Here is a 24,216-nt window from a genome sequence, read left to right on the forward strand (position 1 = left end):
CATGGATGTGTGCGTGTGCACGCGGCTGACAAAGACAGTCCAGTCCCTTCAGAAGGGGAATGTGGAGGGGAAGAGGGATTGGGTGGAGAACTTCCGCTTTAGCCTTGAAGATAGAAAACTCTTAAGACAGAAAAGAATATAAGGAGTGGAATTATTTTAGGAAAAATATAGAATCATATAGTATACAACACACACATACACACATACACTCATACTCACACACACTGACACACACACAGACTCTCTCCCGAGGCCTGCGAGAGTCAGGCAGGAGGTCTCCATGTTACGTGCCTAGACCTCAGGGAAGTAGGGAGCAAATCTTCATAACTGGGATGCATATTACAACATTAAAACGATAACATATTAAACCACTTACATATTTTACAACCCCATTTATTCCAGACTTTGAAAATCACTTTTGTTTTCTTACAATGAATTAAATAATAAAGAAGAGTGCCATCTTGTGGGCATGTCTATTACTACCACAACCACATCAGATCTTGGAAGTACATCAACCCCAGAGAGTCTTTCTCATTATGTATATATTTGTATGTATCAGCTGTTGGCAACTGATTATAGACTTCTTGTCAGTTCTTTTGCCTACAGTGAATCACTTGATGCTTTTATTTTTATAAATGATTAAAAGTTACTTTCTTTTTTTTTTTCTTTTTTGTATTTTTCTGAAGCTGGAAATGGGGAGGTAGTCAGACAGACTCCTGCATGCGCCCGACCGGGATCCACCCGGCATGCCCACCGGGGGGCGATGCTCTGCCCATCTGGGGAGTTGCTCTGTTGCTACTAGAGCCAGTCTATCGCGTGAGGCAGAGGCCACGGAGCCATCCTCAGCACCCGGGCCATCTTTGCTCCAATGGAGCCTTGGCTGCGGAGGGAAGAGAAAGACAGAGATGAAGGAGAGGGGGAGGGGTGGAGAAGCAGATGGGCGCTTCTCCTGTGTGCCCTGGCCGGAAATGGAACCTGGGACTTCCACATGCCAGGCCAACGCTCTACCACTGAGCCAACAGGCCAGGGCCTAAAAGTTACTTTCTAATAACACTTAAATTCCGTCATGGAGGGTACTAATATTGGCATTTATAATAAAAAATGACACATTATCAGATCCCTTATGTACTCTAATTAAATTTCATGTAAGAAGTTCAAGACCCTGGCCAGTTGACTCAGTGTTAAAACATCAACCCAGTGTGTGGAAGTCCTGGGTTCGATTCCCAGTCAGGGCACGCAGGAGAAGTAACCACCTGCTTCTCTCCCCCTCCCCCTCCCTCTCCCTTTATCTCTCTGTCTCTCTTCCCCTTCCACAGCCTGGCTTGAATGATTCAAGCATGTCAGCCCTGGGCACTGAGGATGGCTCCATGAAACCTTTGCCTCAGGTCCTAAAAATAGCTTGGTTCTAAGCATTGGCCCTAATAGGTAGAGCACTGCCCCAGACGGGAGTTGCTGGGTAGATCCCAGTTAGGTGCATGTAGGAGTCTGTCTCTCTCTCTCCCCTGCTCTCATTAAAAAAAGAAAAAATAAAAGAAAGTTTGGCTTACAAGTCTTACAATACACGAGCCTATATGTAATGAACATTCCATAAATTTTCAGGGAGGATGTTTTATAGTCAGTGTCAGATTGAGTTTGGTTGTCGTTTTCAGTTGTTGCTAGTCTTGTCTTGAATATACATAGTGAGGAAAGAACCAGATCAGACCAGGCAGGAGCAGAAAGGTTTAGTAGCCATTCAGGGACCATTGAACCAGATTATAGACCTGAGACCAGGATAGGAATTGAACGTCAGAAAGCAATTTGACAAGATGGAGCCAAGGAGGTCATGCTAATTATAGCTGAGAGACTCCCTTTTAATCCCAGCTTGCTATTTTCTACCATAAACCTTGGGAAAAATCCCTGCACCTCATTGGGGTGTTATTTATAAAATTTGTAAAATGACAAGTTTGAAATGTATAATCTCGGGGGGGGGGGTCCCTTTAAGACCTGAAATTTGATTATCAAGCAGAAGGCTTCATTTCTTAATCTTTCTTAATCCAGGTTTCCTGGCCAAAGGCAGGGTTTATCACAAAGATTCTTATTTTTAGTGAAACTTCTAGGTAGAGCATTCTGAAGCCATAGAAATGGTTTCTATTTAATATGGTTAAGAAAGTATGGAGGCCTGACCTGTGGTGGCGCAGTGGATAAAGCGTCGACCTGGAAATGCTGAGGTCGCCGGTTTGAAGCCCTGGGCTTGCCTGGTCGAGGTACATATGGGAGTTGATGCTTCCTGCTCCTCCCCCATTCTCTCTCTCCTCTCTCTCTCTTCCCCCCTCTCTCTCTCCTTTCTAAAATGAATAAACTAAAAAAAAAATTAAAAAAAAAAAAAAAGAAAGTATGGAAATACTTGAATATGCTTACTCCCTTCAATTCTTTGTTATCCTCCTTTTGAACTCCTACAGCCCTCTGGGAGGGGTATCAGAGAAAAGACACGCTCACTTCCACTCAAGGACGGAGGCAGCTGGGCCCTTGCCCCACGGGGAATGTCTGTTCTCCTTGCAGATGGGCACAGTCAACAGCACAGCATTTTAAGACCTGAGGCAGTGATGGGTGACATGATCCACCTGCCTCATGCTATAGGTATCTGACAGTGGTGCTGATGCTGGGGAAAGAAATCATTCCTTCCGAGGTCAGCTGAAGGACCTTCCAGGATGGGTCGTCATTTTTTTTTATATACAGAGAGAGAGAGTCAGAGAGAAGGATAGATAGGGACAGACAGACAGGAACGGAGAGAGATGAGAAGCATCAATCATCAGTTTTTCATTGTGACACCTTTGTTTATTGATTGCTTTCTCATATGTGCCTTGACCACAGGCCTTCAGCAGACTGAGTAACCCCTTGCTCGAGCCAGCGACCTTAGGTCCAAGCTGGTGAGCTTTGCTCAAACCAGATGAGCCCGCGCTCAAGCTGGCGACCTCAGGGTCTGGAACCTGGGTCCTCTGCATCCCAGTCCGACGTTCTATCCACTGCGCCACCACCTGGTCAGGCCAGGCTGGGTCATTTTATGATGATGGCTTTTTATGTTCCTAAATCTCTAAGGAACATTACTTTGCATTGGTGTTTGTGTGTCTATATTTTGAATTCTCATACAATTAAGAACTCTCATACAGTCCTGTTTACTTGAGTGCAATTTAAGGTTTTTCTAAAGAAGAGGACAGGATCAGAAATTCAAGAAGATACTAGAGAGTTCAACCACAAATGGCATTCTTATCTTTGTCAAAATTATGCTGTGGATTGTCAAATGGGCCTTTAAGAAAAATGTGGAACAGACAGTGTGTTGATGACATTTGACCACAAGAGAGCGCTCTAACAAAACACCTCACAACTTAAAAAAAAAAAAAATCTACATCCTCCTCAAACATTTACATGCTAAAATTTCGGGCTGGTCTTATGACATAAAGCTCAGTGTCACAAATATTGTTTTAAACATTATGAAATGAGATTAAAAAAAAAAAAGAATGTTGGTAGCCTTAGAAATGAATCCTGAGTGCAAGTTAAACTACTTCGATTAGCTGGACGTGCTCTATAATCCCCACACCAGCTTCCAGAAAAGGGCCAGAGTTTAAAAACCTTTTACTTTCTTTAACCAGAGACCAAACAACACAAAATCAAAACAATTTAGGAACGTTTCCATTTCCAGTCTAGAGCTTTGATGGATTATTCTTATAAGAATTTTAAGTCTACATATGTGATAAGAAACCACCAACCAAACAACCCATTCTCCGATCGGGATACAGCTCTCGTCGGAGACAAGGCTGTGTTACTTCTTAGGGGATGCAGACCTGTGAAAAGGAGAGGGGCCAGAGGCTGTGTGAGAGCCTGCAAAGTAAATTAAAGCAGGCAGGCAGCATCTCCCTCGTACACAGATAACACTTGAGGGCATTATTGCCAACAATGAATATCCTTTACAGTTAAACACTCTTTACTGATAATAGAATAATTAGAGAAATTTATGTGCCTCTGCGCTATTATTAACCTAACTTTGCTTAAAAGAGATTCAGCTGGTTATTCACGGATATTATAAGAGTCTCCCTCCCCCCCCTTCTCAGATGACATGTTTATACTCAGGCAGCACTTCTAAATTTTTAATAGAGACGAAGAGATTCCATTTAATTAGGTAGAGTGACTTGTTTATGTGCAGGTTATACATTTACGAGTTCTAATGAAGAACGGAAAATACCTATTGAGCAGCCTTTGAAGTTTCGCTTGTTTAAGGCTAATTGTGAATCCAGCTTCGGAAAAGGCATCTCAGTCCATCAAGTGACCGGAGAGTAGAGCGCAGGGAGTTAAGTCCAGGTAAAATAATTGCACAAACCGCGTGTCGATCAGTGTTCAAAGGAATTTTTTTCCCCTCCCAAATCAAAGCTCTTCTGTTGTCCATTTAATTGGAAGATTGAAATTGGGTTATAGGGAAAAACATTGTTAAGGGAGTGTCAAGATTTTTTTTCTTGAAAAATACCTGCTACATTTATGTAAAACCTCTCTCTTCTTTTGTATTATTATTTTTTTACTTCTTATATTCTGTGTTAGCCTGTTTTATTTGCAAATCAGGTGACATAAACATGTTACTGTCAAAAGCATTTTTTCACATTCATCATTCTTTTCTGAAAATGAGAAGTTAATTTTTTCTTAACCTCTGACCAAAGGTAAAAATTTCAAATATTTGCATGTCTCAGATGTGCTGCAAAAAGGCCACCTAAATTAATGAGGTTTCTTGAATTGGTGGACAGAAATGAATTACAAAGCTTAAGAAGTCGAAGAGATTGCTCGTGATTTTTAAAGCAATATTAATGACTGTATGGAATGAAAAATTGAGCTTTGTGTTATTACTGTAGGATTAGCTTTTAGTTCCTGAAAGCTGGTTTATTTATGGGTATATGGAAGGGAATTAAACTCTGAGAAGGTTAATTTTTATTAAAAAATGTTCTGTGGAAGGTCTATTTCCTACCACCTTGTATCAGTTTCCCTTTGAATTGTAGTTGCAATCTGCACTTGGAGGGAGTCCAGGAAGCTTGAATAATAACGCATTCCCTGGGGGAGCCTCTCTTCAGGGAGGGAGCAGGAAAAATGAAATGCTACATGCAGGTTTCCAGCGATGTGTGTATTCATCCTGATATTATCACAGCTGAGGGACTGTAGCAAGGCGACTTCTAGGACTTGCCTTTGCCATCTTTAATGCACACTGTAGTTACTGCATGGAAAACAAAAACCTCAACGTACCAGTGAAATAAAGCCATTCCTAGTTATAAAGTCATACCTTAGAAATACTCACTGAAAGAAAAAGATTACTTTGTTGCAAGGTGAATGGAGAGCAAAGAATAAAAGGCTGGGGAAGAAAGGAAAAGAAACCATTGCCCCTTGCTCAGCTTGCTGACCAGACTGAAGGCTCTCCAACATTTTAGCACTTTGTGTGTTTATTTTCTCTTTCATCTGTGGGCTTGTCTAATTTATTTTCCTAAGAAAACTCTGTTTCTCGTGTGCAGAGCCAGCATTACGTAGCTGTGATCTTGGGTGGTGTGGGTTTAAGATCAAACAGAACCTAATACGGTAGGATTTGTTTCCTTATTGGTCTTATTGCTTGGGTCGGGCTACAGGCTGCGAAGTGATCGGGAGGAATTAGGGCAGCAGCTCTTCAGAGAAACGCATCCTGGCCAGCTCTCTACCCCGAAACGGGATAGCGAGAGGTGGCAGACGGCGGGAGACCCGGGGCTGGCACCCTGGCAGAGTGGATGTGGGTTCAGGGGAACTCCCAGCAGCATAAACATTCTATGCTGATATCTTTTTGAGTACTGTATTTTATGTTTGGCAGGTTGGCTGATGTCCTGGATCGGAGTTGCTTGGTATACCTAATTCAGGCCTAATTTAAGAAACAAAGCTTCCTGACTTTGTGGGAGACAAAGAGAAAAGCAAAGGAGTTTAATACTTTTTCTTTTCTTTTTTTTTTTTTTAATACTTTTTCAAAAAGTTTACTTAGGAGTAAAAAAAAAATTACATTGGAGTTGTTTAAAGAAAGATACAGAAAAATAAGGGTGTGAAAAACATGGTTTTGAACATATGAGACGCTCTGCAGGTAAACGGAATGAGGCAGGAGAGAAGCGTTGTGGGGAACAAGTGCAGTTACTAAAAAGAAGTCATTCTGGTCCAGTCTTTCCTCCTTTTTAAAGCGTTTGGGAGGAGCTTGTTCATTGATTCTCTCATTCGACACAGTTTATCTAAGCTCCCGTCCTGTGCTGCAGCTGGCCCAGGCTTTCAAACACAGGGAGTTGAGTGAAACAAGCATCCGTGGTCTCACTGGAGAACTTGAACTAGGGCGCGTTCCAGTGGGTCTTCTGTTAGGGAAGATAGCACACGTTTAATGTTCCTGCAGAACAGGAACTGCAGCCCTGTCCTATTCTTTTCATCAATAAGAAAATACGTCGAGAGGTTCCGTATCCTTTTCAGCGACCACTCCAGTCAGCTCCTGCATTAGGACCGTATTCTGCTTCTGCCTACACTGTCATGTTGCAGACGAGCGAGTGAAAGGGGGAAACAGAACAGGAAGGGAGTAGGGATTACAAGTGAAATATTGTTGAGGACACAGGACCTGCCTGAGCTGAGAGCTGACTTCTGGGGGCTCTTTGGCAGGGTATTTACAGATGCAGTATTTCTGTCAATCTCCCTTGTTCCACTGTTTGTTCCTGTAATGGGCGAATTAGCCTCAGGTTCTTGTTAAATCTATCCTTTTGGGAAGAGAAAATGACGTCTATTGCTATGACCGGGCACTGCTACACGATGTATCAGTTGAAGCAGTGTTCTCTTTCGGGGTGCTTTTTTTGTGGGGATGTGACCATCGCCAGCCACTTGACTGTCAGTGTCTCAGTTAGTCTCCCTTCTGAGTGCATCCTGTGGGGTGAAGGGAAGAAGATATTCAAAACTGTGCTAGTGAGAAGGAATGTAGACCGTGCCCACTTATACTGTTGACCTTTTAACCACATAGGGGGCTCAGGGTGCTGATTCCGATTTCCTACACTGTTGAAAATGTGCAAATAACTTCTGAGCCCCCTAAAACTTTACCCTTGGTATCCATGAGGGACTGGCTCCAGGACCCCCTGTGGATGCCAAACCCAGGGAATCTCAAATTCCCTAGTATATAAGATGGCTAAGATGGATGCGTAAGGTTAGCCCTTGCATCTGCTGACTCCCGATCTCCCATGGAAAGCAGTGAAGGTATTTATTTGAAAGAAGGTGAGAGTAGAAATGGACTCACAGTTCAAGCCCATATTGCTCGAGGGTCAGTTGTGTTTGGTCATGGAGTCCCTCCTTCGCTATTGGAGATGGGAAGGAACTGAAAGGCCAGGCACTCCAAGCTTTTCATTTTACAAAAGGGTAAACCAAGGCCCTCTGAAGCTCAGTGGATTGTTCAAGACAACGCAATGCGTTAGAGGCAGAATGATTTCTGTCCTGCAGCACACCTGGAGGAGGAAGCTGCTGGGGAAATGGGGGCATCTTCTAGGGACTGGGAGGGGCCTGGAGATGAGAGAATTGTGCTCCTTGCTCCTCGAAGGTGTGGGTGTTGGGCCGGCAGCATTGGCATCACCTGGAGCTGTTAGAAATGCAACCTCAGCCTGACCTGTGGTGGCGCAGTGGATAAAGCATCGAACCGGAAATGCTGAGGTCGCTGGTTCGAAACCCTGGGCTTGCCTGGTCAAGGCACATATGGGAGTTGATGCTTCCAGCTCCTCCCCCCTTCTCTCTCTCTCTCTCTCTGTCTCTTCCTCTCCTCTCTAAAATGAATAAATAAATAATTTAAAAAATTTAAAAAAGAAATGCAACCTCAGTCTCCACCCCAGACTACTGAATTACAATCAGCGCTTTTTAGCAGGATGCTAAGATTATTCCAGTGGTGGGATTCAGCTGGTTTGCATCAGTTTGGCAGAACCAATACCTAATTTTTTGTTGACTTTGGCGAACTGGTTGTTAAAGTGGCACTTGTCATCAGGATTCTCCCTAAGGTGGGCGCCTGGGCAACAGTGTATTATAGGCGCCCGTAGTAATGTTCATTCCGTCCATAGGTGAACCTAATTTGACGGAACTCCGCTTGTAATATTTATTTATTCATTTCATAAAACTCATTGTACCTTTGATGAAATACTGCATTTAGTTACGCATTTGTTACTTCAATAAACACACATATAACGTAAAGAGAAAAAGTGCCATGCAACCAGGGAGTGACAACTTGTATTGTTTTTTTTTGGTCAGGCATTATTTAATATTTTTATTAATATTTTAATACTCTTATAATCTAGTTTCGTATACCTCTTTTATTGTTCTTACTTAAGTATTATATGCATGAAATAATAAGCTACCTTTCGGTATATATATATATTTTTATACTTAAAACGGTCATTAGGGCAGAGAACCAACCGGTTGTTAAGTCCCACCACTGGAATATTTCTATAAATGCTAGGATTTAAGGAGCACTGATGCCTCAAACCCAAACTAGAATTACCAAGCAACTCAAAAGTGCCTAATGTCAGCAGATATTGGAACTATTTTAAAAACGATGTTCTTGTAAGCAACATTGTTAGCTAAGGTAGGTACTTTAAAACTTAAAAATACTAAATTTGCAAAGGGTAAAAATGATACTACACAGTGAGGGTGAAGATGTGGGGACCAGGGGTATTTAACGGTACAATATTTCCAGAGAGCAATTTGGTGATAGGTATTAGTCTTTAAAATGTGCTTACCAGCACATTCCACTTCCTAGGAAGTTATTCAGGAGAAATAATTGAACTAGTTTGAAAAGATAAATGAATAAAAATGTCATCGTGTTTATGATAGCCCCCCAAAATTGGTAACAGTCTTTATATACAACAGTAGAGGGTAAAGAAATCATGAAACTTATAGGGGGATACTATGTAATCACTTAAAATGATAAATTTAGAGGAGCACTGAAAACCCCAGAAATATGTTTATATATGTTTGTTGATGAGTAAAAAACTCAGCTTATCATACCCTCGGTAAAAGGAACTCATATCTTACTTAGAAATAGGAACATATTTTACAATCCAGAAAGCAGCGAAGTGGGAACAGTAGTAATTTCAGACAGTAAGATGATATTTTTCTTTTTGCTTATTTTCATTCTATGATTCTCTCTTACAATTGGTGTGTATTAATTTCCTAATTAAATATGTTAACATAGTTATTATTTTGGAAGAGCATTTTTTTTTTCTGTAAGTCTTGAATATTCTACTTCCTAGGCCAAATTCCTAAAAGGAAAGGCATTTTAATCTCTGTGTGTAACTTCTTCACTATACTGAGTACGTTATGTTAAATTTATCTATTAAATACCTTTCTCTGCCAAGACCGTGAGCACCCCAATGACAGAGACTGAGTCTGTGACTCTGTATCTGGGGCCTTGCTCAGCTGGTGCACACAGCACACAGTTAATCAGTGTTTGAAAATGGATGCATGAAAGGATTTTGGATGACTGTCTAAGAATTTTATTTTTTTTCATGAGTGACCTATGGGATTAAAGTTCTTAGCACACCGGCCTGACCAGGTGGTGACGCAGTGGATAGAGTGTCAGACTGGGACGCGGAGGACCCAGGTTCGAGACCCCAAGATCGCCAGCTTGAGCGTGAGCTCATCTGGTTTGAGCAAGGCTCACCAGCTTGAGCCCAAGGTCGCTGGCTCCAGCAAGGGGTTGCTTGGTTTGCTGAAGGCCCGCGGTCATATGAGAAAGCAATCAATGAACAACTAAGGAACCACAACAAAGAATTGATGTTTCTCATCTCTCTCCCTTCCTGTCTATCTGTCCCTCTCTCTGACTCTCTGTCTCTGCCACACACACACACAAACACACACACACACACACACACACACACACACACACACAAAAGTTCTTAGCACACCGGAATTGATTGCTTTTGCGTATAGGTGATGTGTGTGGTGAGAACGATCGAGGGCCAAATTCTTCTTGACCTGCAGGTTTAGCTGCAATCTCTACTCTGGCAATAAATTGTTCTGTGCGGGCCAGGACTAAACATGTCAGGAAGTCAGGCCCCAGAGGAGATGTGCTTCTCAGGAGCTTCTTTTGGGGTCCACTATTCCCCAGGTGGATCTAGGGGAATCCTAGGTGAGTACCCAAGTGGAAGTACATCGGCCGTGGAAACTGGGTTTCTGGGTCACAGTTTGTCTGTTTGTTGTGGTGATTTTGGCTCTTCTCCATTAGGAGACAGAGCTATGGGAGGCTTGCACTGTTGTTCCCTCTGTTTCACATTGTGGTAGAAGCATCTGCAAGCATTCTGTCACCCGAGGCTTGCTGCTTCCTTATGAGGCAGCGCCCATTTTACAGGGGAGAAAACTGAACTGGAAGAGGTTGAGCTACTTGCCCCAAGTTCAGACACAAAGAACTGGAGCTGGAATCTACATGGGGGGGCCCTGACCCAGAGCCCAGACCCTGCTGTCATGTTATAAAGAAGTTGGGGGATGGTCTGAGGGCACCACCCACCACCACCACTGGCTCTATCTAGCATGCGTCACTGTGACCGCCAGTGGAGACGTCCGTGGGCCTTTCTGAATTACTCCAGTTCTTCTTGTTAAATAGATTCTATTTAAGATTGAGCATCCGTATTATGTGGTCTCTCTCTCTCTCTCTCTTTTTTTTTTGCTTTTGGCTCTAAGTAAAGTCACCAGAAAATCTATTTTATAGCTTAAAAAGAAAAAGAAGTTAAGGGAATAAAATGTATTTTTAATTAAGTAATTCATACGATTTGGAAATAGCCATAAGGTTCAAGAAAGTGGCTTGCATATTTTACTTAAAGGTAAACCCTAGCTTTAAAATTTGGCTTATAATTTAATTATGAATTAATTTTAATTTACAAAGTTCTGAGGCATTCATGGAAGAGTCATTGAATGTATCTGGACATAGGCTTGTTTCTCGGATATTCCATTTCTGTATTTAGAAATGCTAATAGTATAAAAATTATAAGTTCTAATCTACAAAATTGAGGAGATGTTTCTGATGTTGAGTGATATAGTAATTAAATATGAATTTTGCTTATAATTTTTTTGGCTGCCTTTACATTTGGAATTTGCATAGTAATCCAGAAGGATCTTGGAAAAACATCTGAGGAAGGGTTATAGTTTGGTTCAAATTATATACCCAAGATGTTTCAAAGACATAAAATGATGTGTAACAACTCTGAGCTTTCTTAGTCCTCCTACTCCCATGGGTTATATCTAAATTGTAACAGTTTGTAACTTACGTTAATTTGTGTGATTATTTGATTGATATCTGTCTCTTTCCCCAGCCTGTGTGCTTCATGGAAGCAGAAGAGTCAAGTCTGTTTTGCTTGTCATTGTTAGCACAAAATAGCGGATGATAGCACATAACATAACAGTAACAGCCACACCAGTAATGATGGATGAGAGTAACAAACACTTGTCGAGCCCTTGCTATGTGCCAGGCGTTGTGCTGAGTGCTTAATACAAATCCATGTAATGGAACTTTGACAAATCTTGGTTGAATGACTTTTATATGAATGAAAAATAAATTTTGAGTGTGTGCATCTGTTAACTCCTTAGTGTTGTGGAGTTTTGGGAGACAGCTTATTACAACAAGAAGCAGAAGATATTGGACTTGAAATGATTTCAGCGAAGTATAGCTTTTCTTTTTGTATCTGACACGTGCTTAAGTTTTCATATTCTTTGTTATTTGTTGGCCCCTATAGCAGATTTTTAAGAAACAAGAGAAAAGGCTAGACTCTATCTAACTAAAAGAAATAGAACAGCAATACCGTTCAAATTGGGCTTTAATTTTAACGGAGAAGTCTTTGACTAGCAGAGCTCGTACTCTGACGATGGGAGGGCAGGATTATTTTTCAAGCAAGTTTCAAGCTGACGTTCGTGTTGCTGCCACAGTAACCTCCGCTTAATTCATTGTCATTTTGTGCCAAAATTGATGAGAACATAACCTTTGTAAGGTTTTTATGTTTTATTGGCTATAAAGGATAAAATATGGAGTAAAAGGAAATAAACTAGTATTTTGTTAGGTCGGGGGATGGATTTATGCTCTAACTAACTGATGGAATAATCAGAGGGTCATAAAGATCGGAATCCCTGCCTCCTATCTCTTCTCCTGTGTGTGTATTCAACAAGCTTCTCTTTGTGGCCGGCAGACCCATGGGAGCTCACCCAAACACCAGGCCCCCTTTGTCCAAGGGCATTACTCAGCTGTTCAGATCAAGAATATCACAGAGGCTTCTATTGCAGACATTAAGCAACGGGGCTAAGTCTAAATGAATCAGATACTTGACATGTGCAAATGGGCTGTTTGTTCACAAGGGACTCCGCACTGCATTGTGCTTTGAATGAACAGGCAAAAACAAAGTGTGTGAGTTAAATTGAATTTTTCGGGAAACACAGAAAAAGATCCGGTGGTGGTGTGGGGGAGGATGCTGGGAAGGTCAGCTCAGCCAGGTTCCCCAACCCACCCTCCGCAGCCATAAAAAAAAAAAAAAATCAAACAAATTTTAAAATAATTAAATTTGATTATCTAGGCCAGTGCTTTTCAAACTTAAGCCTACACTCGGAATTACCTGGAGGGCTTGTTAAAACCCCCGATAGCTGGGCGCCATGCCCACAGGTTCTTATTCAGTAGGGCTGGGGTGAGGCTAGAGAATTTGCATCCCTAACAAGCTCCCAGGTGATGCCGTGCTGCTGGCCGTGGGGAACACACTTTCAGAGCTACTGCTGTAGGCACTCATCTCTCCGCGGGGTGGCCACGCTGATGCGCTTCTAGGAGCTGCGAGAGTCCGGGAAGACATCTTCTCACTTCAGAAACGTACAGCTGGGTGAGGCTGTGTGTGTGGGTGGGTGGTGTTTCACGTGTAAGTAAGCCAGGACCTGTTCTGAGGATAATTGATTGCTTTAATCTTTAGAGCTTGCAGTCGAAGGTTGGGCTGAGATATAAAACAGGCCCGTCACTATCTTTCCTTAAGTGTCCTGTTTGTTTTCTCTGATTTGCTTCCCAAGCGATATACTTGCTTGGAGCTTCTGGAGGATGTCTGTCTGTTTTATCGCTGTGTCCTGGAGGCTGAGCGCAGGGCAGGGACCAGGCCTGCGACAAATTTGCAGGACTGGGCACAAAATAAAAACTTGGGCTCCTTGTTCAAAAATTAAGAATGTGAAGACAGTGACAGCAGGACATTAATCCCATCGTGAGCCCTTCTTAGTGCAGGGCCCTGTGTGACTGCACAAGTTGCACACTCATGAAGCTGGTTGTCACCTTGCAGATATAGGCACACCTTGTTTTATTGTGCTTATCAGATGTTGCTTTTTTTTTACAGATTGACGGCAAGACTCTTTTCCACCAACAAAAAGATTACGACTGACTATTGTGACATTGTAGTGCAGGGGTCTGGGACTGAACCGCAGTATCCCCGAGGAAGACCTGTGCTCAACAGGAGGAGCAAGCCGTTTCTTAGCTTCTTTCACTAAAGCATGATTGCGTAAGGATGGCCCGGGAAAGGATTGTGAAGGACCTCCTGGTTTGACTCCCTCTTTTTTGGTGTGGAGGCAAGTGCCCCATTTCATGTCTTTGCACTGTGACTCCATCTATAGCAACTCTGTGCAGGCATTAGGATCCCACTTGCACAAGGCTCACCTGGGACTTGGCTATAGTGATTTGGACCAGTTCTCTGAAGTCCAGTGCCTTTTTTTTTTTTTTTTTTTTTACATTATTTTTCAATGATCACATTTGCCTCAGAGAGGTTTAGCTATTTGTTTGGAGACACACAGCCCATGACATTAAACAGGAATTTGAACCCAGTCTTTTAAATCCTAGTTGGAAGTTCTTTTGATTCCCACTACTAAAGAAAGCAGGTTTGGGGAAGTTTATTGATTCTGTTGATCAATATTTTTGAGCTCTGAAGCTTTAGAATTGATCCACGAAATCTGGGTGCCTCCTGATCTCTTTCTGTCCCTGCCTCCTTCTAAGAACAAATGGCTCTTCAAGTACACCCTCTTCCCAGGAGAGTCTGGCTCCTTCAGTTTTCCTCCTGCTGGCTGGGAATACTTCCTCTGAGCCAACCCCCAGCTCCCAATGTTTTTCTGCAATGCTCCCCAATGTTCAGATTAAACAGGAATATTTATTTCCCAGTTCACTGGACTGCTCCTCTTCCCCATCCCTCTTGATTTATCTGCGTGTGGCTGATATTCACTCTCCTCTTCTCTGTGTGGATGAAATGCTACCTCCCAGGGTATAAAGCCAGGCAGGCATGGTGATTATGGTCAGATGCCCATGGACAGGCTTTCTGGGTTTGAGTCCTGCTTCTGCCTTTTATTTTCTGTGTAATCTTGGCTAAGTTTATTTTCAATTTGAGGTATATTTAACTTATAACATTGTATTAGTTTCACATGTACAACGTAATGATTCCATGATTGCATATATTACAAGATAATCACTACAATAAGGCTAGTTAACATCTGTTACCATACATAGTTAACAAAATCCTTTTATTCTGGGATGAGAACTTTCAATATTTACTCTCAGCTACTTTTAAATATTCAGTACAACATTAGCTATTGTCACCATGCCATACACTATATCCCTGTGACTTCACCCATTTCACATTCCCTATGCCCAGTTGGGTAATCACCCACCTAGTTTCTGGATCTATGAGCTCATAATTTTTAGATTCCACAGATAAGTGAGAACATATGGTATTTGTCTTTCTCTGTTTGACTTATTTTGCTTAGCATAAAGTCCTCAAGGTCCACCTATCTCACAAATGGCAAGATTTTATTCTTTTTTATGGCTGAATAATATTCCTCTGTGTGTGTGTGTGTGTGTGTGTGTGTGTGTGTGTGTGTATCACATTTTCTCTTCCCATTCATTTATCGATGGGGTTTTAGGTTGTTTCCATGTCCTTGCTATTGAAAATCGTGCTGCAGTGAACATGGGGGGGGGGCGCATATATCTTTTCAAATTAGTGTTTTTGTTTTTTCAGATAAATACCCAGGAGTATTGGCCACAATTTTTATGTACTCACACTTGAGCTTGTTTCCTGGTCTGTAAAGTAGAAATAATGCTGTAACAGAGGTTTGCTGGGATTAAATGGCATAATTTATGCAGAGTGCTTTGCTAATAGCATTACTGTGTCAAGGTCTGGCCCTGGATGCAACTAGGCAGTGGGTCAAACTTATTTGTTTCGTTCTCCAGTGCTTGTTTCATGCTTTCCAAACCCTTGGGTGGGGACTGCTGGCATGTTGCCTTTTCCCGTGGTACATCTGCGCTACATTCTAGATTTCAAACCAAGAAACAAATAAAACAATGGAGTGAATGGTGTTGTCACAGTTAGCAGAAGCAATCGATATTTTGAAGCAGACTTTTTTGGTGTAGGGTAGAGAACACCATTTAAAAGAAGACTGCACCTTGTAGGTGGCCATGTGTTCTGACAGTGTGAGGAAATGAGTGTGTGTGTGTAGGCGAGAGTGTGAAGCACTCCTGAACTTCAACATTAGAATCTCCCTCCCCCCAAGTGTTCCAATCTTTCTGTACCACAATTTTGCGGTGTTTTGGGTGAATTGATTCGGTGGTTGTATGGGGCTCATTTTATTTCGACATCCCCACTATAGCCCCTCACCCTCGGTTTCTTCGATCAGTATTTAGAATGAATGCAGATGTTTATTTACCAATATCTTAATATGTGTTTCTACACCCACAAGTATGTTTGTATGCTAAAATGTTAATATAAACATCCAGTAATGACATCAATATAGACATGCTGCTTTGCTTTGATAATGGCGGAAATGGAGGCTTTGTACTTGGAGCCTTATTTACTTCAGCACCTGCTTGCTTTTTTTTTTTATGACTGAGATAGAGTTGGAGAAAGGGACAGACAGACAGGAAAGAAGTGAGATGAGAAACATCAGTTCTTCATTGCAGCATCTTAGTTGTTTGTTGATTGCTTGTTCATTGATTGCTTTCTCATATGTGCCTTGGCCCGGGAGGGTGAGGCTACAGCTGAGCCAGTGACCCCTTGCTCAAACCAGAGACCTTGGGCTTTAAGCCAGTGACCTTGGGGTCATGTCTATGATCCCACACTTAAGCCAGCAACCCTGCGTTTAAGCTGATGAGCCTGTGTTCAAGCAGGCGACCCTGCGTTCAAGCCAGCAACCTTGGGGTTTTGAACCTGGGTCCTCTGCATCCCAGTCCGATGCTCTATCCACTGCACCACCACCTGGTCAGGCAGCACCTGCTTGCTTTATCCCTTTTGGCTGTCTTGTACCTATGCAGCAGCTCCGTGCAACCCTCCTTCCTCTCTGTCCATCCTCCCATGAGAAAACAACAAACAGACCCAAGCACCCACTCAATGTCCTTGTAATAGGGATGAGGTACTTTAGATTTTCAAAGTAATTTTCTGGGAGGATGGGGTCGAATGAATGAATAATAGCTACATTGCAATTATTAAGCTTAACTGAAGGATTTACTGGCTCCAAGTACCTAGGGGATTCTCTAGGATTTTGCATTTGTTAAAGACAAATGAAATCCAGATGCCAATTTGGTCTATAATGTGACAACTTCATGGAAAAGCCCACGTTGTTGGTACCCAATGAGAACCCCGCTTCTCTCTTGGTATTGAGACGTGTGTCATCTCTTCTAGGATTTGCTGCCCTGCTCTGGTTGAGCCAGATGAGCAAGGATAGCATGGATACCTAAAACCAGAGGCAACCTAGGAACTTCTCTATTGCTATGGGATTCTGACTCTTTCCTTCTTATACATAAAGAGATAAACCAGCTGGTGCTTTCTCCTTCAGTTTTCCTTCTCTACACCTGGGTTAGGCTGGTGAGCATCAGATAGCTGCTTCGACCAGCCTCAGTGCTGAGTCCTCAGATGCTAACTTGGACTCATCTCTCCTGTCCCTTCCCCTCCACACCAGCAACTCTGCTCCTCCCTCCAAATGCCTTATTTTCCTTCTGAATTTCTGATCCACACCAGATTATTTATTTATTTATTTATTTATTTATTTATTTATTTATATTTTTCTGAAGCTGGAAACGGGGAGAGACAGTCAGACAGACTCCCGCATGCGCCTGACCGGGATCCACCCGGCACGCCCACTAGGGGCGACGCTCTACCCACCAGGGGGCGATGCTCTGCCCCTCCGGGGCGTCGCTCTGCCGCGACAAGAGCCACTCTAGCGCCTGGGGCAGAGGCCAAGGAGCCATCCCCAGCGCCCGGGCCATCTTTGCTCCAATGGAGCCTTGGCTGCGGGAGGGGAAGAGAGAGACAGAGAGGAAGGAGGGGGGAGTGGAGAAGCAAATGGGCGCTTCTCCTATGTGCCCTGGCCGGGAATCGAACCCGGGTCCCCCTCACGCCAGGCCGATGCTCTACTGCTGAGCCAACCGGCCAGGGCCCACACCAGATTTTTAAGGACCATCCAGAACCTCTTCCTCACCTCAACACCCAACGGCTCGCTAAATACTGGTTGAGCCTCCAGTCTTTCCAGACTCCCTCCCTTCCTCATCCCCACACTCCCTGCCCTCCTTTAAGCTGTTACATCTCTCACGTGAAGGCTGTGGCATCCCCTCTGCCCTGCTTCATTAGTCTCTACTGGACCGGCCGTCCTGCTCCACACTCATTGTGTTTCAGAACAGAGACCAAACTCCTACTTTCAGAAGGAAAAAAATATTTGTACTAATCTTCCCTTGTCTACCTCTCTAGTTACATCTGCTGGCCTCTCAAAAGCAGCTGGAATACATCACTCAATTTCCTCAAATGCGGTATATTCCTTTAACTTTCTGGACCTTGTAGTGAGCTCTTTATCCATGCTTCTTTTACTGTGCTCTGTCTGAATAATTATTCTCAGCTCAAGGGTCAGTTCTTCTTTGAAGTCTTTCCTGACTGCTGGGCAGAGTTCACTTAATAATGTCAAAGCACTGGTGGCACTAGATTACACCTAGTTGGTTTTTGTGTTTTTGTTTGTTTGTTTGTTTTGTTTTTGTGGCAGAGACAGAGAGAGTTAGAGAGAGGGACAGATAGAGACAGACAGGAAGGGAGAGAGATGAGAAACATCAATTCTTCATTGCAGCACCTTAGTTGTTCATTGATTGCTTTCTCATATGTGCCTTGACTGGGGGCTACAGCAGACCGAGTAACACCTTGCTCAAGCCAGCAACCTTAGGTCCAAGCTGGTGAGCTTTGCTCAAACCAGATGAGCCCGCACTCAAGCTGGCAACCTCGGGGTCTCAAACCTGGGTCCTCCACATCCCAATCCGATGCTCTATCCACTGCACCACCGCCTGTTCAGGCTAGTTGGTTTTTGTTTGTTTTTTGTGTGAGAGAGAGACAGAGACAGGAAAGGAGAGAGATGAGAAGCATCAACTCATAGTTGTGGCACCTTAGTTGTTCATTGATTGCTTTCTCATATGGGCCTTGACTAGGGGTTCCAACGAGCCCATGACCTCTTGCTCAAGCCAGTGACCTCGTGCTCAAGCCATTGACCCTGCGCTCAAGCTGGATGCACCCGTTCTTAAGCCAGTGACCTTGGGGTTTCGAACCTGGGACACTGCCATATGCACTGTGCAATCACTGGCCAGGCTACACCTAGTTTTTAATAGGTGCTTGAAGACAAGGAGCTCACACCATTATTATTACAGTATTAAATTGTTTTTGCCTTGTCTGGGTGACTCAGTGGATAAAGTGTCATCCCAGCGCACTATGGTGATGGTTTGACCCCTGGTCAGGGCATGCACGAGAAGCAATCAATGAGTGCACAACTAAATGGTACAACTAAGTGGAACAACAAGTTGATGCTTTTCTCTCTCTCTCCCTCTCTCCCCCCTCTTCCTTCCTCTTTCTTTCTCCACCCACCCTCAAGGCAATGAAAAATAAAAAAAACTCATTAAAAACAAATTTTTCATCATATAGCATTTTTAACATCTTTTAAGCATTTTAATGAACTGTTGAATACACACAAAGGGGGTTTAGAATGTGTTTGTGCAATCTGCAAAGCAGTCCGCACAAACTCAAACACCTAGGCCTCGGACATAGGATGTGCTGATCTGCAGAAATCCTTTGTGTGTCTCTCCCCGGCCTCATCTGCCTCTGCTACCCACTGTAGGACACTATCACTCTGAATTTCATGTTAATTATTAACTTGTATTCCTTTAGAGTTTTTAAAAATGCCACCTAAGTGTGCATCCTTAGGCAGTATGTTGTTTAATTGGGTCTGTTTTGAACTTCATATAATTGAAAATATTCTGTTTGTATTCATTTATGACTTGCTGCTTTCTCCCATTATTACGCTGAGGAGATTTATTCTGTTGATATGTGTTGTCACGGTTCATTCACTTTTTCATGGCTGTATACGTTCCATTTTATGAATACGCCGTATTTTACTTACTGAAGCTATTGATAATGACTTGTTTCTAGGTTTTGTAATTATGAGCAAGGCTTCTGTGTTCATTCTTACCCAGGACTTCTGGCCCATGCGCAAGATTGGCGTCAGGATAGATACAGGTGGGAGGGGGCATCTGGGTAGACTAAATGCCCAGGTTCCCCTTTCCCAGGCATCACCAAACATTTGTCAAGGCAGTTGGATCAGGGGCTGTATTGTTTTTATCTTGGTATTCCTAGTATCTAAGCCGGTGAATGGCCAAACACAGTGGCTCAATATATACCGACTGAGTGAAAGCAGAACAACAAAGCAGGTGTTAAGTCACAGCCCTTGTCTATGCCTAGCTCTTGGAAAATAAAGCCAAAGGAAGTACATTTCCCACCCGCAAAATCAGCCAACAGAGGGGGCCTGCTGCCTTAGGATAGAATGATGTATTTTAATAACTATAATAACGATAGAAGTGATGCAATTGTAAAGTTGTATATCACTTCATTATCAGGGTTTTTTTTTAATTTTTGTTATTTTTCAGTTAAAGTTGACATTCAAAATTGTATTAGTTTCAGGAGTAAAGCCTAATGGTTAGACATTTGTATAACTTATGAGGTGATCCCTCCATAAGTCTAGTACCCACCTGGCGCCACACATAGTTAATACAATATTAATTGGTTATATATTTTTATACTGTACTTTACATCCCTGTGACGGTTTTGTCGCTGCCAAGGTGTGTCTTTCGCCACTTGAAAGAGGATTCTTAGACGACCCCGTTGATATTGACTTTAGCAGGCAGAACCTTCAGAGGGAAATGGGTCCAGGCTATGCTTTTTTTTTTTTTTTTTTGTATTTTTCTGAAGCTGGAAACGGGGAGAGACAGTCAGACAGACTCCCGCATGCGCCCGACCGGGATCCACCCGGCACGCCCACCAGGGGGCGACGCTCTACCCACCAGGGGGCGATGCTCTGCCCCTCCGGGGCGTCTCTCTGCCGCCACCAGAGCCACTCTAGCGCCTGGGGCAGAGGCCATGGAGCCATCCCCAGCGCCCGGGCCATCTTTGCTCCAATGGAGCCTTGGCTGCGGGAGGGGAAGAGAGAGACAGAGAGGAAGTGGGGGGGGGGGTGGAGAAGCAAATGGGCGCGTCTCCTATGTGCCCTGGCCAGGAATCGAACCCGGGTCTCCTGCATGCCAGGCCGACGCTCTACCACTGAGCCAACTGGCCAGGGCCCCAACTATGCTTTTTAAATGAATTTTCTTATCATAGATTGCTGAGGGGCTAGGTTTTGGGAGATAATATGCTTTGTTATGTGGGTCTTTCTTCAAAGCATCTTCTGGAGGCTGGAGTGTATAGATCTCTGAAAGAGAAGAGAGTAGTGCTTACAGAATGGGCATGAAAGAGCACAGCTTTACAGTGCCACATGGTGGGGGACACAGACGGGCTCTCTGTGCAGGGTGATGCTGCTAAGCCCTGTTAAAATGCAGGTCATAAATTTGGATGAAACTTTAATTTAATCCTATTCCTTGAAGTATCTCTCTGTAAAGCAATATTTTAGGGATCTCTTCTTTTATCCAAGCCTTATTTAATAAATTGGTTCTCTTTAAGAGAATCTTCTTCTTATTTTAAGATAATGTTAGGTTCATGGAAGTGTTGCAGAGACAGTGCAGGGAGTTCTGTACACCATTCATTTTTTGCTGATGTGTTCTTGTTGTTGTTTGTTTTTTTTTGAGATTTTAAGAAGGGAGAGAGCGAGAAAGGTGGTGGTGGTGGGGGAGTGGAAAGCATCATTTTATAGCTGCTTCTCGAATGTGCCTTGACCAGGCAAGCCCAGGGTTTTAAACCAGCGACCTCAGTGTTCCAGGTCCATGCTTGGTCTGCACCACCACAGGTCTCTGCTGATGTTCACAGCATCTCATCATCTCACATACTTATCAGAGTTAAGAAAATAACATTAGTGCGATGCCATTAAATTACAGACTTTTCTTCTGGTGCCACCAATTTTTCAGCTAATGTCCTTATTATTGGATCCAATCCAGGATATTATATGTATATTGTTGTCATATCTCTTTCAGTGACAGTTTCTCAGACTTTTCTTGTTTTTTATGACCTTGGCCCTTTTGAAGAGTACTGTTTAGGTATTTTGTAGAATGTCCCCTAATTTTGGTTTGTCTGATGTGTTCTCATGATTAGACTGGTTATGGATCTTTTGGGAAGAAGAGCATAGAGGTGAAAGAGTGCTTCTCACATCATGTGAGGGGCACAGGCTGTCACCATGACATCACTGGCCATGTTTGCCTTGGTCACTTGGTTAAGATGATGTCTGCCAGGTTTCTCTACTGTAAACTCACTATTTTTTTCTTTCTGTGTCCTATTTATTAGATAGGAGTCACTATGTTCCGCTCATGTTAAGGAGAGAAGTGAGGAGTACTGGAGAATTTGGGGATATATGGTAAAGCCACACAGTAATTAATAAATATTTTGGTAGATACTTTGAGGCTATGCAAATACTCTTCTCCACATTGGTTCTTTCATAGTAAGCATAAAATAGAACATTTAGAACCTCAAGAATAGAAATAATCAAAAGAAAACTTTGACAACAAAAGTTCTGTTATTTGTTACTTAAAATAATAAGTAATAATCAGCTAACATACTATTCAGGCTTCTGCTGAAAAAGTTTCTCTTGGCTTAAAAGTACGTGGTTGAAACCAACATTACAGGAGAAGTAGACCAGAGAAAGGCTCATTCAGGAGCACGCTCTGTGGGTAGCACCTCACGACTGTCTCCTTCTCTTATTTAATTGGCATTGATGATATCCATTCACAACTCAATGTTTCTATTCCGGGGCATTAAGATTTGGACTTTATTTTTCAATAGAAATATTACTGAGTAACGAGCATGTATAATTTTTCTAGACAGAGAGCAAGAGGTAAACATTCAATTCTTCTGTATTTTTCTCTTATAATTTGTACAAATTATTATTTGGGGATAAGACTCTCCAGCCCTTAGGAACAGGGGTGACAATTCTTCACACCTATATTTCTTTCTACATGCATACCCTCTACCTACAGATAATGCCAGCTTTTCCAAGATTTCCTGGCACAAAGAGAGACTTGGAATTATTAGCTTGTACATCTATACCAACTTGTAGCTTTAATGCTGGGGGAAAGTTCCATTATAATGATCTTGTAGGATTTTTGCCTGTATTTCCTCGAAAATCATAGTGTAAATTTTAGAAAATTACTCTTCTTTTACAAATGTTGGATTCACTTGAAACTAACACAAAATAATATTGACTATAAATTGTAACTGAAAAACAACAACAAAAAAGCATATGTTTACTGAAGGACAGTTATAAGAATGTTCACAACAGACTTAAAATGGGGGAAAAATCTAAATGTTCAACAGCGAGAGAATGGATAAATACATTTTGGTTTATTCATACAATGGAGTACTAAAAAAGTAATTTCATTGAGTGGTCTAGAGCTATGTTCAATGACATGAATGTATCTCAGAGGCACAGGATGCATGAAAGAAGCTAGACATAAAAATATATACATATTCGGTGATTTTTGTCTGTGAACATCAATGAAAGAATAGGTAAAATGTTAAAAATGTTGGGTTATATATTTTTATATTATTCTGTGTCTAACCAGAGGTTCCTAAGATAGGGTTTCTAAATTCTTTATCAGTCTGGGTTTTTATTTGCTAGTTACAGAAGCTAACTCTGCTTCTTTTAAACCAAAAATGAATCTATTAAAAGGCTGTTGGATAGGATCTGAGAATGGCTTGGAGCTGAGTATGCAGCCACCGACTTCTTCCAATTTGACTACAGAACTGATGCATGAGAACACAGTGCTGCTGACACTCCAGCCAGGTGGATCCTGACCATCCCTAGTCCTTTGGGTCTTTTAGCTTCCAATTCTGGGCCTCGGTCAGGTGTATTGTATTAGCAAAGTTTGACATATTCCTGCGCACCACTGCAAGGGAAGCTGGGAGAGTGACTTTCTCTTTCTGTGGTGGAGTACGCTCTTACTCACCAGGTGTGGAACGCCCCTGAACATAGGAAGAGGGTTCAGATACTGGCAGCCAAAACGAATAACAAATATTCACTATAGATTCCCTTAGGCTGTAAATTTTATCTGATTCTCAAATAAGCCTATCAATTTTTTTAAAAGAACCACTGCTTGAAATGCTCTATAATAAACATGCATTCTTTCTTTTTTGAGAGAAAAGGACAGCGACAGGGATAAAGAGAAACAGAGACAGGAAGGGAGAGAGATGAGAAGCATCAACTCGTAGTTGCGGCACATTAGTTGTTCATTGATTGCTTCTCATAGGTGCCTTGACCTGGGAGGATCAAGCTGAGTCAGTGACCTTTAGGCTCAAGCCAGTGACATTTGGGCTCAAGCCAGCAACCTCAGGGTTTTGAACCTGGGTCCTCAGCATTTCAGTTCAACACTCTATCCACTGTGTCACCACCTAGTTAGGCTAAATATACATTATTTAGTAATAATAAAAGAAAACCATAGCAAACTTATTTTCTTAGCCTGCGTGTTGCTTTCTTCACATAATTATTGCTATTGCTGTTTCAGTTTTCTTCTTTTGAGTGTAGTCTGGATATCTTTTTGGGTTCTCTGGTATTTCAGTCCCCCCCCCAAAGTACTAGATTGTGTTTTCCTTAAAAAATTTGGTATCCTACGTTTATTTTCCTTCCTTTTCATTTAGAAATGTACTTCTGTTTTTTTTTAATTTGATTGAATGTAAATATCTCTGAAATGGCAGTAAGACATAGACTCACAATAAC

Source organism: Saccopteryx bilineata, chromosome 4 (assembly GCF_036850765.1).
Source record: "Saccopteryx bilineata isolate mSacBil1 chromosome 4, mSacBil1_pri_phased_curated, whole genome shotgun sequence".
NCBI classification, from domain to species: Eukaryota; Metazoa; Chordata; class Mammalia; order Chiroptera; family Emballonuridae; genus Saccopteryx; species Saccopteryx bilineata.